Consider the following 9,085-nt stretch of genomic DNA (forward strand, 5'->3'; position numbering starts at 1 on the left):
TAAAGGTGAATTCGAATTACCGGATATATTTCATGATATTTTTCGATATGCAAGTAGTGTTCAAGCCTATAATACTAGATACGCAGTTTAAAAAACTCTTTACAAGCCGCGGGTTCGCACAAATATAGGCAAACAGTCCATATCTTACGAAGCTAGTCATCTATTGCAAAAAATTCCTGGAAATGTTAAAAGTGTACCCTCTTCAAGATTTAAAAAAAAATTCAAGCAATTCTTGTTGTTAAACCAGCACCAATCGTTTACTTATAATTTAAAGATTATAGTCATCTTTGCTACTCTTCTCATTGTATTATTTCTTCATTATTTCCCTAAACTACGGTAAAAAAGATCAACTCGATATGGCTAGGGGTTAACTCGAAAACCTACCTGTTTATTTAGCTCCTAAGCTCAAATATTTAATTAATTTAAATTGTAATTATGTTTATTTTATCTATTTATTTGTTTATTTTCAAATTTAAATTGTACAATAACTATGAACTGAGCAAAGAAAATTCTATTACTCTATTCTATTCTACCCAGAATTCTTTTCGGCCATGAACCAGGGAACTGGAGAAGCACAAGACTGGCCCTAATCAAATGGCTGAAGCGCGGCCGGGGGAAAAAGTAGTGAGAAGAAGATCTCCAACAAGATGCTATGAAATAACCCTGGTGTGTGCTGTTAACGTAGACTTTTGATTTCTGAACAAGGTCTTTTTTTATAGAAATTCGCGACAAAGTAGTGCTTTTTTCCCTGTTATTCTCATAGCAAACAACTGGCCTTTCGTAATTTGTTGTCAAAGGAAGGGTATAATGTAAATAAGAGAATACTGAGATTTATATTTGCAAATTACCTGTCTTCTTACCACTTGAGTAAAACTCTACGGCTCCGTGCAATAAGCGCATTCAAAATTTCCTCATATTACTGTGTAAAAGTATGTTGTTGTTGTTGTTTTTTTTTTTTTTAAGGGTTTTCCCGCTTATATGAAAGATACGCTTTCTCTCCCGTCCTCTTCTTAAGCATGACTTTCGCGGAAATTACATTCTGTCCCTCAATAAACCCAGAACAACCAATCATGGTCTTAGTTCTTTTTTTTACGTGTAAGCTAAGTTGCGGAATGTGCTATCTGATTTTATCCGTACCACTGAGTTTACCGGTCTTAAAAAAGAATCGAGGGCCACATTTTCTACAGCGGCTTTTCTTTTTAATTATTATATCTTTAAATATTGTGTATTTAGTTATGTACCTGTATATGCTATGTATTTTAGCTGTAAATGCAATGTCTCAAATATATTAGCTCTTGTAGTTATTCTGACATTCAAGATGAAATAATAAAAGTTTATGCGTGCGTACACTTTGTAATCTGCGACTTCTGTGCTTACCATATGACACATAGAATAATTTTTCCTTGCAGATGTAAGCCATCGAATTCTTACGCTAAATTGACAAGGGCCGTCTTGACCTGTGAGTAGGCGTGGGATTTCTCTCATATGGTTTAGGGCCGACATATCTCTCCCTCAATGCCGTACCGGGAGGCAAAGTCAGTAGCAGAAAGCAGCGAAGGGCCAACTGCGTCCAAGAGCGATCGCACGGCCGGGCCGAAATCCCGGGAAGACTCGTTTGGTACGACGCTCCAGCGCCATGTCTGGAGGTACTGCGTTTTTCTCTCTTGTTCAAATATTCCGTCCGCGCATGAGTATATGTTCTGACTCTCCGATACGTAGCCTACCAAAAGAAATTAACATGCTGGCTTTTGGTTTTTTTTTTTTTTTGGACCAGCAATTGACATTTCAGTGTATTTTATAGGCATAAACGTAAAGTAAGAACCGTACGTGTCTGGTCTTTTCTCAGACAGAGGCGAGAGAAAGTTTCATGCAGACTGGGACGCCTAAAATGCTTTGTTGTAAACATGGCGGTTCACGAGTGAAGTAGTCTCTCTGGCCTTTCTTTGGACGAATTCCAGGACCTACTGACACAATCTGGGCAAGTTTTCAAAGCTAAAACCTTCAATCTATGCGTTATTTTGCTGGTAGGACTGGATGGCCCGACACCTATGAAAAAAACTATAAAATGAGAATTGGGAGTCTTCCCTTGTCATGAAATGGCAGAATTACCCAGAATTCTTTTTGGCCATGAGCGAGGCAACTTAAGAAGCACGAGAGTGGCCCTCATCGAATGGCTGAAGCGCGACCAGAGGAAATGATTTCTAGCCAGATACTCAGGAGTAGGCCTGGTGTGTGCTGTTAACGTAGATTTTGGATTTCTGAGCAAGTTTTTATCATAGAAAATTCGCGAAGATGTGCTTTCATTTCGGTATAATAATGTAAATAAGAGAATAACGATATTTATATTTGATGATTACCTGTCCTCTTACTACGAAAGTCAAGTTCAACATCTCTATGACATAAGCACATTCAAAAATTCCTCGTATTACTTGATAAAAGTATGTGTTTTTTTACTTGTTTTGCTTTTTTTTGTTCGAAAAAAAGGGCTTCTTTCCTTATATGAAAAATTCGTTTCCTCTCCCGTCCCCTTCTTATGCATGATTTTTTTCGCGGAAATTACATTCTGTTTCTAAATAAACTTAGAACAACCACTTATGGTCTTAGTTCTCCGAGAGATGGTTTCGCGCAGACTGGGTCGCCTAAAATGCTTTGTTGTAAACATGGCGGTTCACGAATGAAGTTGTATCTCTGGCCTTTCTGTGCACGAATTCCAGGACCTACCGATACAATTTGGGCAAGTTTTGAAAGCTAAAATCTCCAATCGATGCTGTACTTTGCTGGTAGGACTGGGTGGCCAAACACTTGTAAAAAAATCGACAAAATGACAGCCGGGGGTCTTCCCTTGTCATGGAATGGCAGAATTACCCAGAATTAGTTTGGGAATGAACGAGGCAATTGCAACTTGAAAAGCACGAGACTGGCCCTCATCCGTAGACTTTCGTCAGTTGTTCTTGTCAAAACAAAAACGGTATAATGTAACCAAGAGAACACTGACATTTATATTTGTAGGTTACTGAGCTTAAACTCAGTCTGTATCTCTATGCAAGAAGCGCATTCAAAATTTCTTCATATTACTTTGTAAAAGTTTGTTTTTGAATGATTTTCCTACTACTGCATATGAAAAACAACCGAGTTTTCTAACCCCGTTGGAACTAAGCGTTATACTGAGGAGTAGCCCTGGTGTGTGCTGTTAATTAATGTAGCCTTTTGATTTCTGAACAAATATTTGTCATAGAATATTTGCGACAAAGTAGCGCTTTTCTCGCTGTTCTTCTTGTAGAGAAAACTGCGTAGACTTTCGTCAGTTGTTCTTGTCAAAAAAAAAACGGTATAATGTAAACAAGAGAACACTGACATTTATATTTGTAGATTACTGAAGTGAAACTCAGTCTGTATCTCTATGCAATAAGCGCATTCAAAATTTCCTCATATTACTGTGTAAAAGTTTGTTTTTGAATGATTTTCCTACTACTGCATATGAAAAACAACCGAGTTTTCCTCCCCGTTTTCTTTACATGATCTTTGCGTAAGTTACATTCTGTCCCCCAATAAACCTAGAACAACCAGTTATGGTCTTAAGTCTTTGTCCTTACTTAATCCGCTAAGTTGTGGAATGCGCTATAGAGTTAACAGGTTTTAAAATGAGAATCCAGGGAAACATTTTGTATAGCCGCTTTTCTTTTGAATTATTAATTTTTCTTTAAATATTTTCTATTTATTTAATCATGTATCCATAGACGCTATGTATTTTAGCTGTAAATGTTATGTCTCCCAAGATAGTAGGTCTTGTAGTTACTCTGAATTCCCGGATGAAATAAAGTTGAATGCATTTGTGTATGTTTCCTTTAGCAGGGCGCATGCGTACACTTTGTATTCCGCAACTACAGTGCTTACCATATGAGAGATAAAATGACTTTTGCCTTAAATATATAAGCCATCGAAATCTTACGTTAAATTGTAATGACAAGGGCGGTCTGATGGAGCTGTGAGTAGGCGTGGGATTTGTCACACATGGTTTAGGGGCCGACATATCTCTCCCTCAATGCCGTACCGGGAGGCAAGGTCGGTAGCAGAAAGCAGCAAAGGGCCAACTGCGTCCAAAAGCGATCGCACGGGCCGAAATCCCGGGATGACTCGTTTGGTACGACGCTCCAGCGCCACGTCTGGAGGTACTGCATTTTTCTCTCTTGCTCAAACATTCGGTCATCGCATGTGCAATTGTTCTGGCTGTCCGATACGTACCATACCAAAATAAAGATGCTGGTTTTTACAAGCAATTGACATTTTAGATGATTGTACCGGCATAAACGTAGATGTAAGAACCGTGCTTCTCTGGTCTTCTGGAGACAGAGGTGAGAGATGGTTTCGCGCAGACTGGGACGCCTAAAATGCTTTGTTGTAAACATGGTGGTTCACGAATGAAGTTGTTTCTCTGGCCTTTCTGTGCCCGAATTCCAGGACCTACCGATACAATTTCGGCAAGTTTTGAAAGCTAAAATTTCCAATCGATGCTGTACTTTGCTGGTAGGACTGGGTGGCCCGACACTTGTAAAAAAAACTATGAAATAAGAATCGGGAGTCTTGCCATGTCATGGAATTGTAGATTGACCCTAACACTAACCCTTACCAGTAAACTCATAGGTACGGATAAAATCAGGTAGCGCATTCCGCAATTTAGCTGATACGTAAGAAGAAAGAGAACTAAGACCATAAGAGGTTGTTCCAAGTCTATTGAGGAACAGAATGTAATTTCCACGAAGATCATGGATAAGAAGGGGACGGGAGAGGAAACGTATTTTTCATATAAGGAAAAAGCACTTTTTTCAAAAAAAAAAATGAGAGGAAAAAAAACTTTTATCAAGTAATACTAGGAAATTTTGAATGGGCTTATTGCATAGAGATGTCGAGCTTGACTTTCGTAGTAAGAGGACAGGTAATCTGCAAATATAAATTTCGTTTTTTTCTTATTTACATTATTATACCGTTTCTTTGACACGAGAATTACAGCGAAATGACAGAAAATTCTCGACAAAGTTGTGCTTTCATTTCGCTGTAATTCTCGTGTCAAAGAAACGGTATAATAATGTAAATAAGAGAATAACGAGATTTATATTTGCAGATTACCTGTCCTCTTACTAAGAAAGTCAAGCTCGACGTCTCTATGCAATAAGCGCATTCAAAATTTTCTCTTATTACTTGATAAAAGTATGTGGTTTTTTTTTTTGTTTTTTTTTTTGCTTTTTTTTAAAGGTTTTTTCTGCTTATATGAAAAATACGTTTCCTCTCCCGTCCCCTTCTTATGCATGATTTTTGCGGAAATTACATTCTGTTCCTCAAAAAACCTGGAACAACCAGTTATGGTCTTAGTTCTCTTTTTTCTTACGTAGCAGCTAAGTTGCTGGATGCGCTACCTGATTTTGTCCGTACCTATGAGTTTACTGTTTTTAAAAGAGAATCCAGGGCCGCATTTTGTACAGCAGTTTTTCTTTTTAATGAATATATCTTTAAATATTATGTATTTAGCAGGTTTCTGTATATGCTATGTATTTCAGCCGAAAATGTAATGTCTCCAAGATATTAGCTCCTGTAGTTATTCGGAAAAAGCTTATGACTGTATGTATGTTACCTTTAGAAGGGCGCATGCGCACACTTTGTAATCTGCGACTCCAGTGCTTACCATATGACAGATAAAATATCTTTTCCCTTGAATATATAAGCCATCCATTCTTACGCTTTATTGACAAGGGCGGCCGATCAAAAAGTAGTGAGAAGAAGATCACTAGCCAGGTACTAAGGAGTAAACAAAAATTTGGTTTTATCAACGGAGTTGATAATGTAAATTGGCCACCGTACAGAGATTCTGAAAGCTGACGTTTCGAGCGTTAGCCCTTCGTCAGAGCGAATTCGCTCTGACGAAGGGCTAACGCTCGAAACGTCAGCTTTCAGAATCTCTGTACGGTGGCCAATTTACATTATCAACTCCGTTGATAAAATCAAATTTTTGTATACTACTTCCCCACCGACGCAGCACCACAGTTTCTTTAGAAACTACCCCTTCATTCATTTACTAAGGAGTAACCCTGGTGTGTGCTGTTAACGTAGACGTTTGATTTGTAAACAAGTTTTTATTCTAGAAAACTCGCAACAAAGTAGTGCTTTCTTTCGCTGTTATCCTTGTAGGAAAAAACTGGCCTTTCGTAAGTTCTTGTCAAGCAAGGGTATCATGTAAATAAGAAAATACTGAGATTATATTTGTAAGTTACCTCTCCTCTTACCACTTAAGTCAAGCTCTGCATCTCTATGCAAAAAGCGCTTTCAAAATTTTCTTATGCATGATCTTCGCGGAAAGTACATTCTGTCCCTCAATAAACCTAAAACAACCAGTTATGGTAAGGTAAGGTAAGGTAACTTTATTTAAAGTCGCAAACGTAGGGAGAGGCTGCCCAATCTCCCGAGCCAATGGCTCATGTTAAAAATGCACGACTATTTACAATAACTAATTACTATTTACATATAAAAAATAAAAATTCTAGAAGAATCCAGAACTGTATTAAAAGATAATTTAAAAAGAAACTAGTGCAAATATTAAGATAAGAGAATAGTTAGTATATACAGTTCATACACTGGCACCCTGCAAATTCAACACCGTTAAGACGAGGACAAAATTGAGCCAAAGTGGTCGAGGATTTTGTTATGGCTAATAATTGATTCCACATGTGAGCAATCTAATACAGAAATGAGTTGTGCATAACGAGGCTGTTATATGATGGCAGCACAACATTTAGGCCAGTACCTCGTAAATTATAATTAGTTATCCTAGGTGTAAAAAACTGAGAAATGTAATTTGGGCCGTTAGGATTACGATGCGTCTTTAGTCTAGCGTGTCCATAGCGGTCATAGCTAAGCATAGATCATAGGTAGCCGAGTTACCCAGGTTAAGTAAAGACTTCATCGCGTAGTGGTTGGCTCATTCGATGGTATTCTTCAGAGATTTAGATATTCCTAGCAGTAGCGGGCTACAATATTCAATATGCGGTAACACGTAGGCTTTGTACAGAGAGATCATAGTATTTGATGGAACTAAGTGCTTAATCCTACTTAGAGCAGCTATCATAGCGTATGTTTTTTTCAGGATGATCGTAACATGGGGCTTAAAAGACAAGTCGCGATCTAATGTTACACCTAAAATGTTGAGAGTCGGTTCAATTACGATGGACAAGTCATCAACTAAAACGTTGTAAGTATACTGAGAACTACCTAGTGTCATTGATTGAGTCTTAGTGGCGTTAACTTGAAGATAGTTCGCTGAGAACCAAATGGTTAACTTCTTTATGTCTTGAGTCAAGATGGATTCTAGTAAAGCAGGACACTCGTGAGAGACATATTGCGTCGTGTCATCGGCATAAAGACGTAGGGAGGAAAACCCAGCTGAGTAATTAACATCATTCACAAAAATATTGAAGAGAAGCGGGCCAAGAAGGCTCCCATGCGGCACTCCACAGCAAATGGGGAGCCAGTCAGACACGTTTCCATTGCATTTGACTCTTTGAAGACGGCCTGATAGATACGACTGTATCAGTTTTAATGCAGAGTCTTGAACACCATAAGCTCTTAGTTTCGCTAGTAACAAGTTATGGCAAATCGAGTCAAATGCCTTCGATAGGTCAACAGCAACCACTCCCACATCTTTTTTCTTGTCAAGAGCATGGCGCCAATCATCAGTTAGCTTAAGTAAGGCGGAACAACATGAATGTCCGCGTAGGAAGACTTGCTATCAGAAAAGATTGGAGTGAATGCGCTACGTAGCTGATCCTATTTAATTCTTTCAAACACCTTCGGTATCACTGATATGACACTAACAGGACGATAATTTGATTTGGATGTCTCGTCATCTTTCTTGTAAACGGGAGTAACGTTACTGAGTTTCCATTGATAAAGCCACTCGCCGACGACAATACAATGATTAAATAGCTTTGTCAGAGGTTCTGTAATGACGGGGGTAGCTATTTTAAGCAGCTTAGATGGTATACCGTCAGGACCAGTTGTTGTCCTTATGTTCAGATTAGAGAGAATATCAGAAACAATCATGGGCTTCGCTAACTGGATGAAAATGAAAATTAAGCTTAGGAGCCATCGCGTTTATATTAACAACACTGATGTGACTGGAAAAGTCGTCTACGGACTACTCGTCAACAGAAGGAGATGCGAAGTACTCATTCAGAACAGCGCTGGGATCAGGAGCAATATTAATTGCGCCGTTTTCAAGCAAACAAATTTGACTTAAATTATCCCTGGACTTGTTATTTGGTAAAAGCGGCCTCAGTTTTCTCCAGAATAAACCAGTCGAGCCTCTAGAAGAGACAGACACAGCTTCGGAGCAGAAATCTTTAACAGCCTGTCTTTTCAGTGCTGTGACCTTGTTTCGCTGTAAACGGTAGTTGTTCCAATTTTCTCTCGACTTGAATCGGCGAAATTTTCCATACAGATAAAGTAAAGTAAAGTAACCATATTTGACGTCGATAATTCGTAACAGTAATTCAACTGCATGACAAACCTGAGTTCGACGGTGCGCTCATTTTACTCCCCCCTCTCCATCAGTGCTCCATTTTACGGGTATTTAAAGCTAACGTAGCTACACGGAAAGGAAAGAAGTCGAAACAAGGATGAGAGATCCGGAAATCGAACTCAGGACCTCTTGCAGCAAGGCCGCACACTAACCGACTGTGCCATCCTTGCTCCTTGCTTCTTGCAATAATTCCTGAAGCGCATTTGTTTTTGAGTAATCTGATTGATCCACGGCAGGTGATTACATTTAAGGTTCACACGTATGGCTGGGGCGTGATCATCAATAGCCTTCTTGAAAAGGCTTCCCCAGTGGCACCAGATGTCATTCACCTCATCAAACACATAGGCAGTGTCCCATGGGGTGTCTCTTAAGGTTGAAAGAAAAGCCCGCTCATCGAAGTTTTTTCAGGTAGTCTTTGTTTTCTAACAATAAAGATTAAATCATGATCACTAATACCAAGGTGAAGAGTGCCGCTAGAGACAAACCGTTCAGGGTGCGATACAAGAATAACATCCAACA

The sequence above is a fragment of the Montipora capricornis genome, chromosome 11 (assembly GCF_036669925.1).
Source record: "Montipora capricornis isolate CH-2021 chromosome 11, ASM3666992v2, whole genome shotgun sequence".
Classification (NCBI taxonomy): domain Eukaryota; kingdom Metazoa; phylum Cnidaria; class Anthozoa; order Scleractinia; family Acroporidae; genus Montipora; species Montipora capricornis.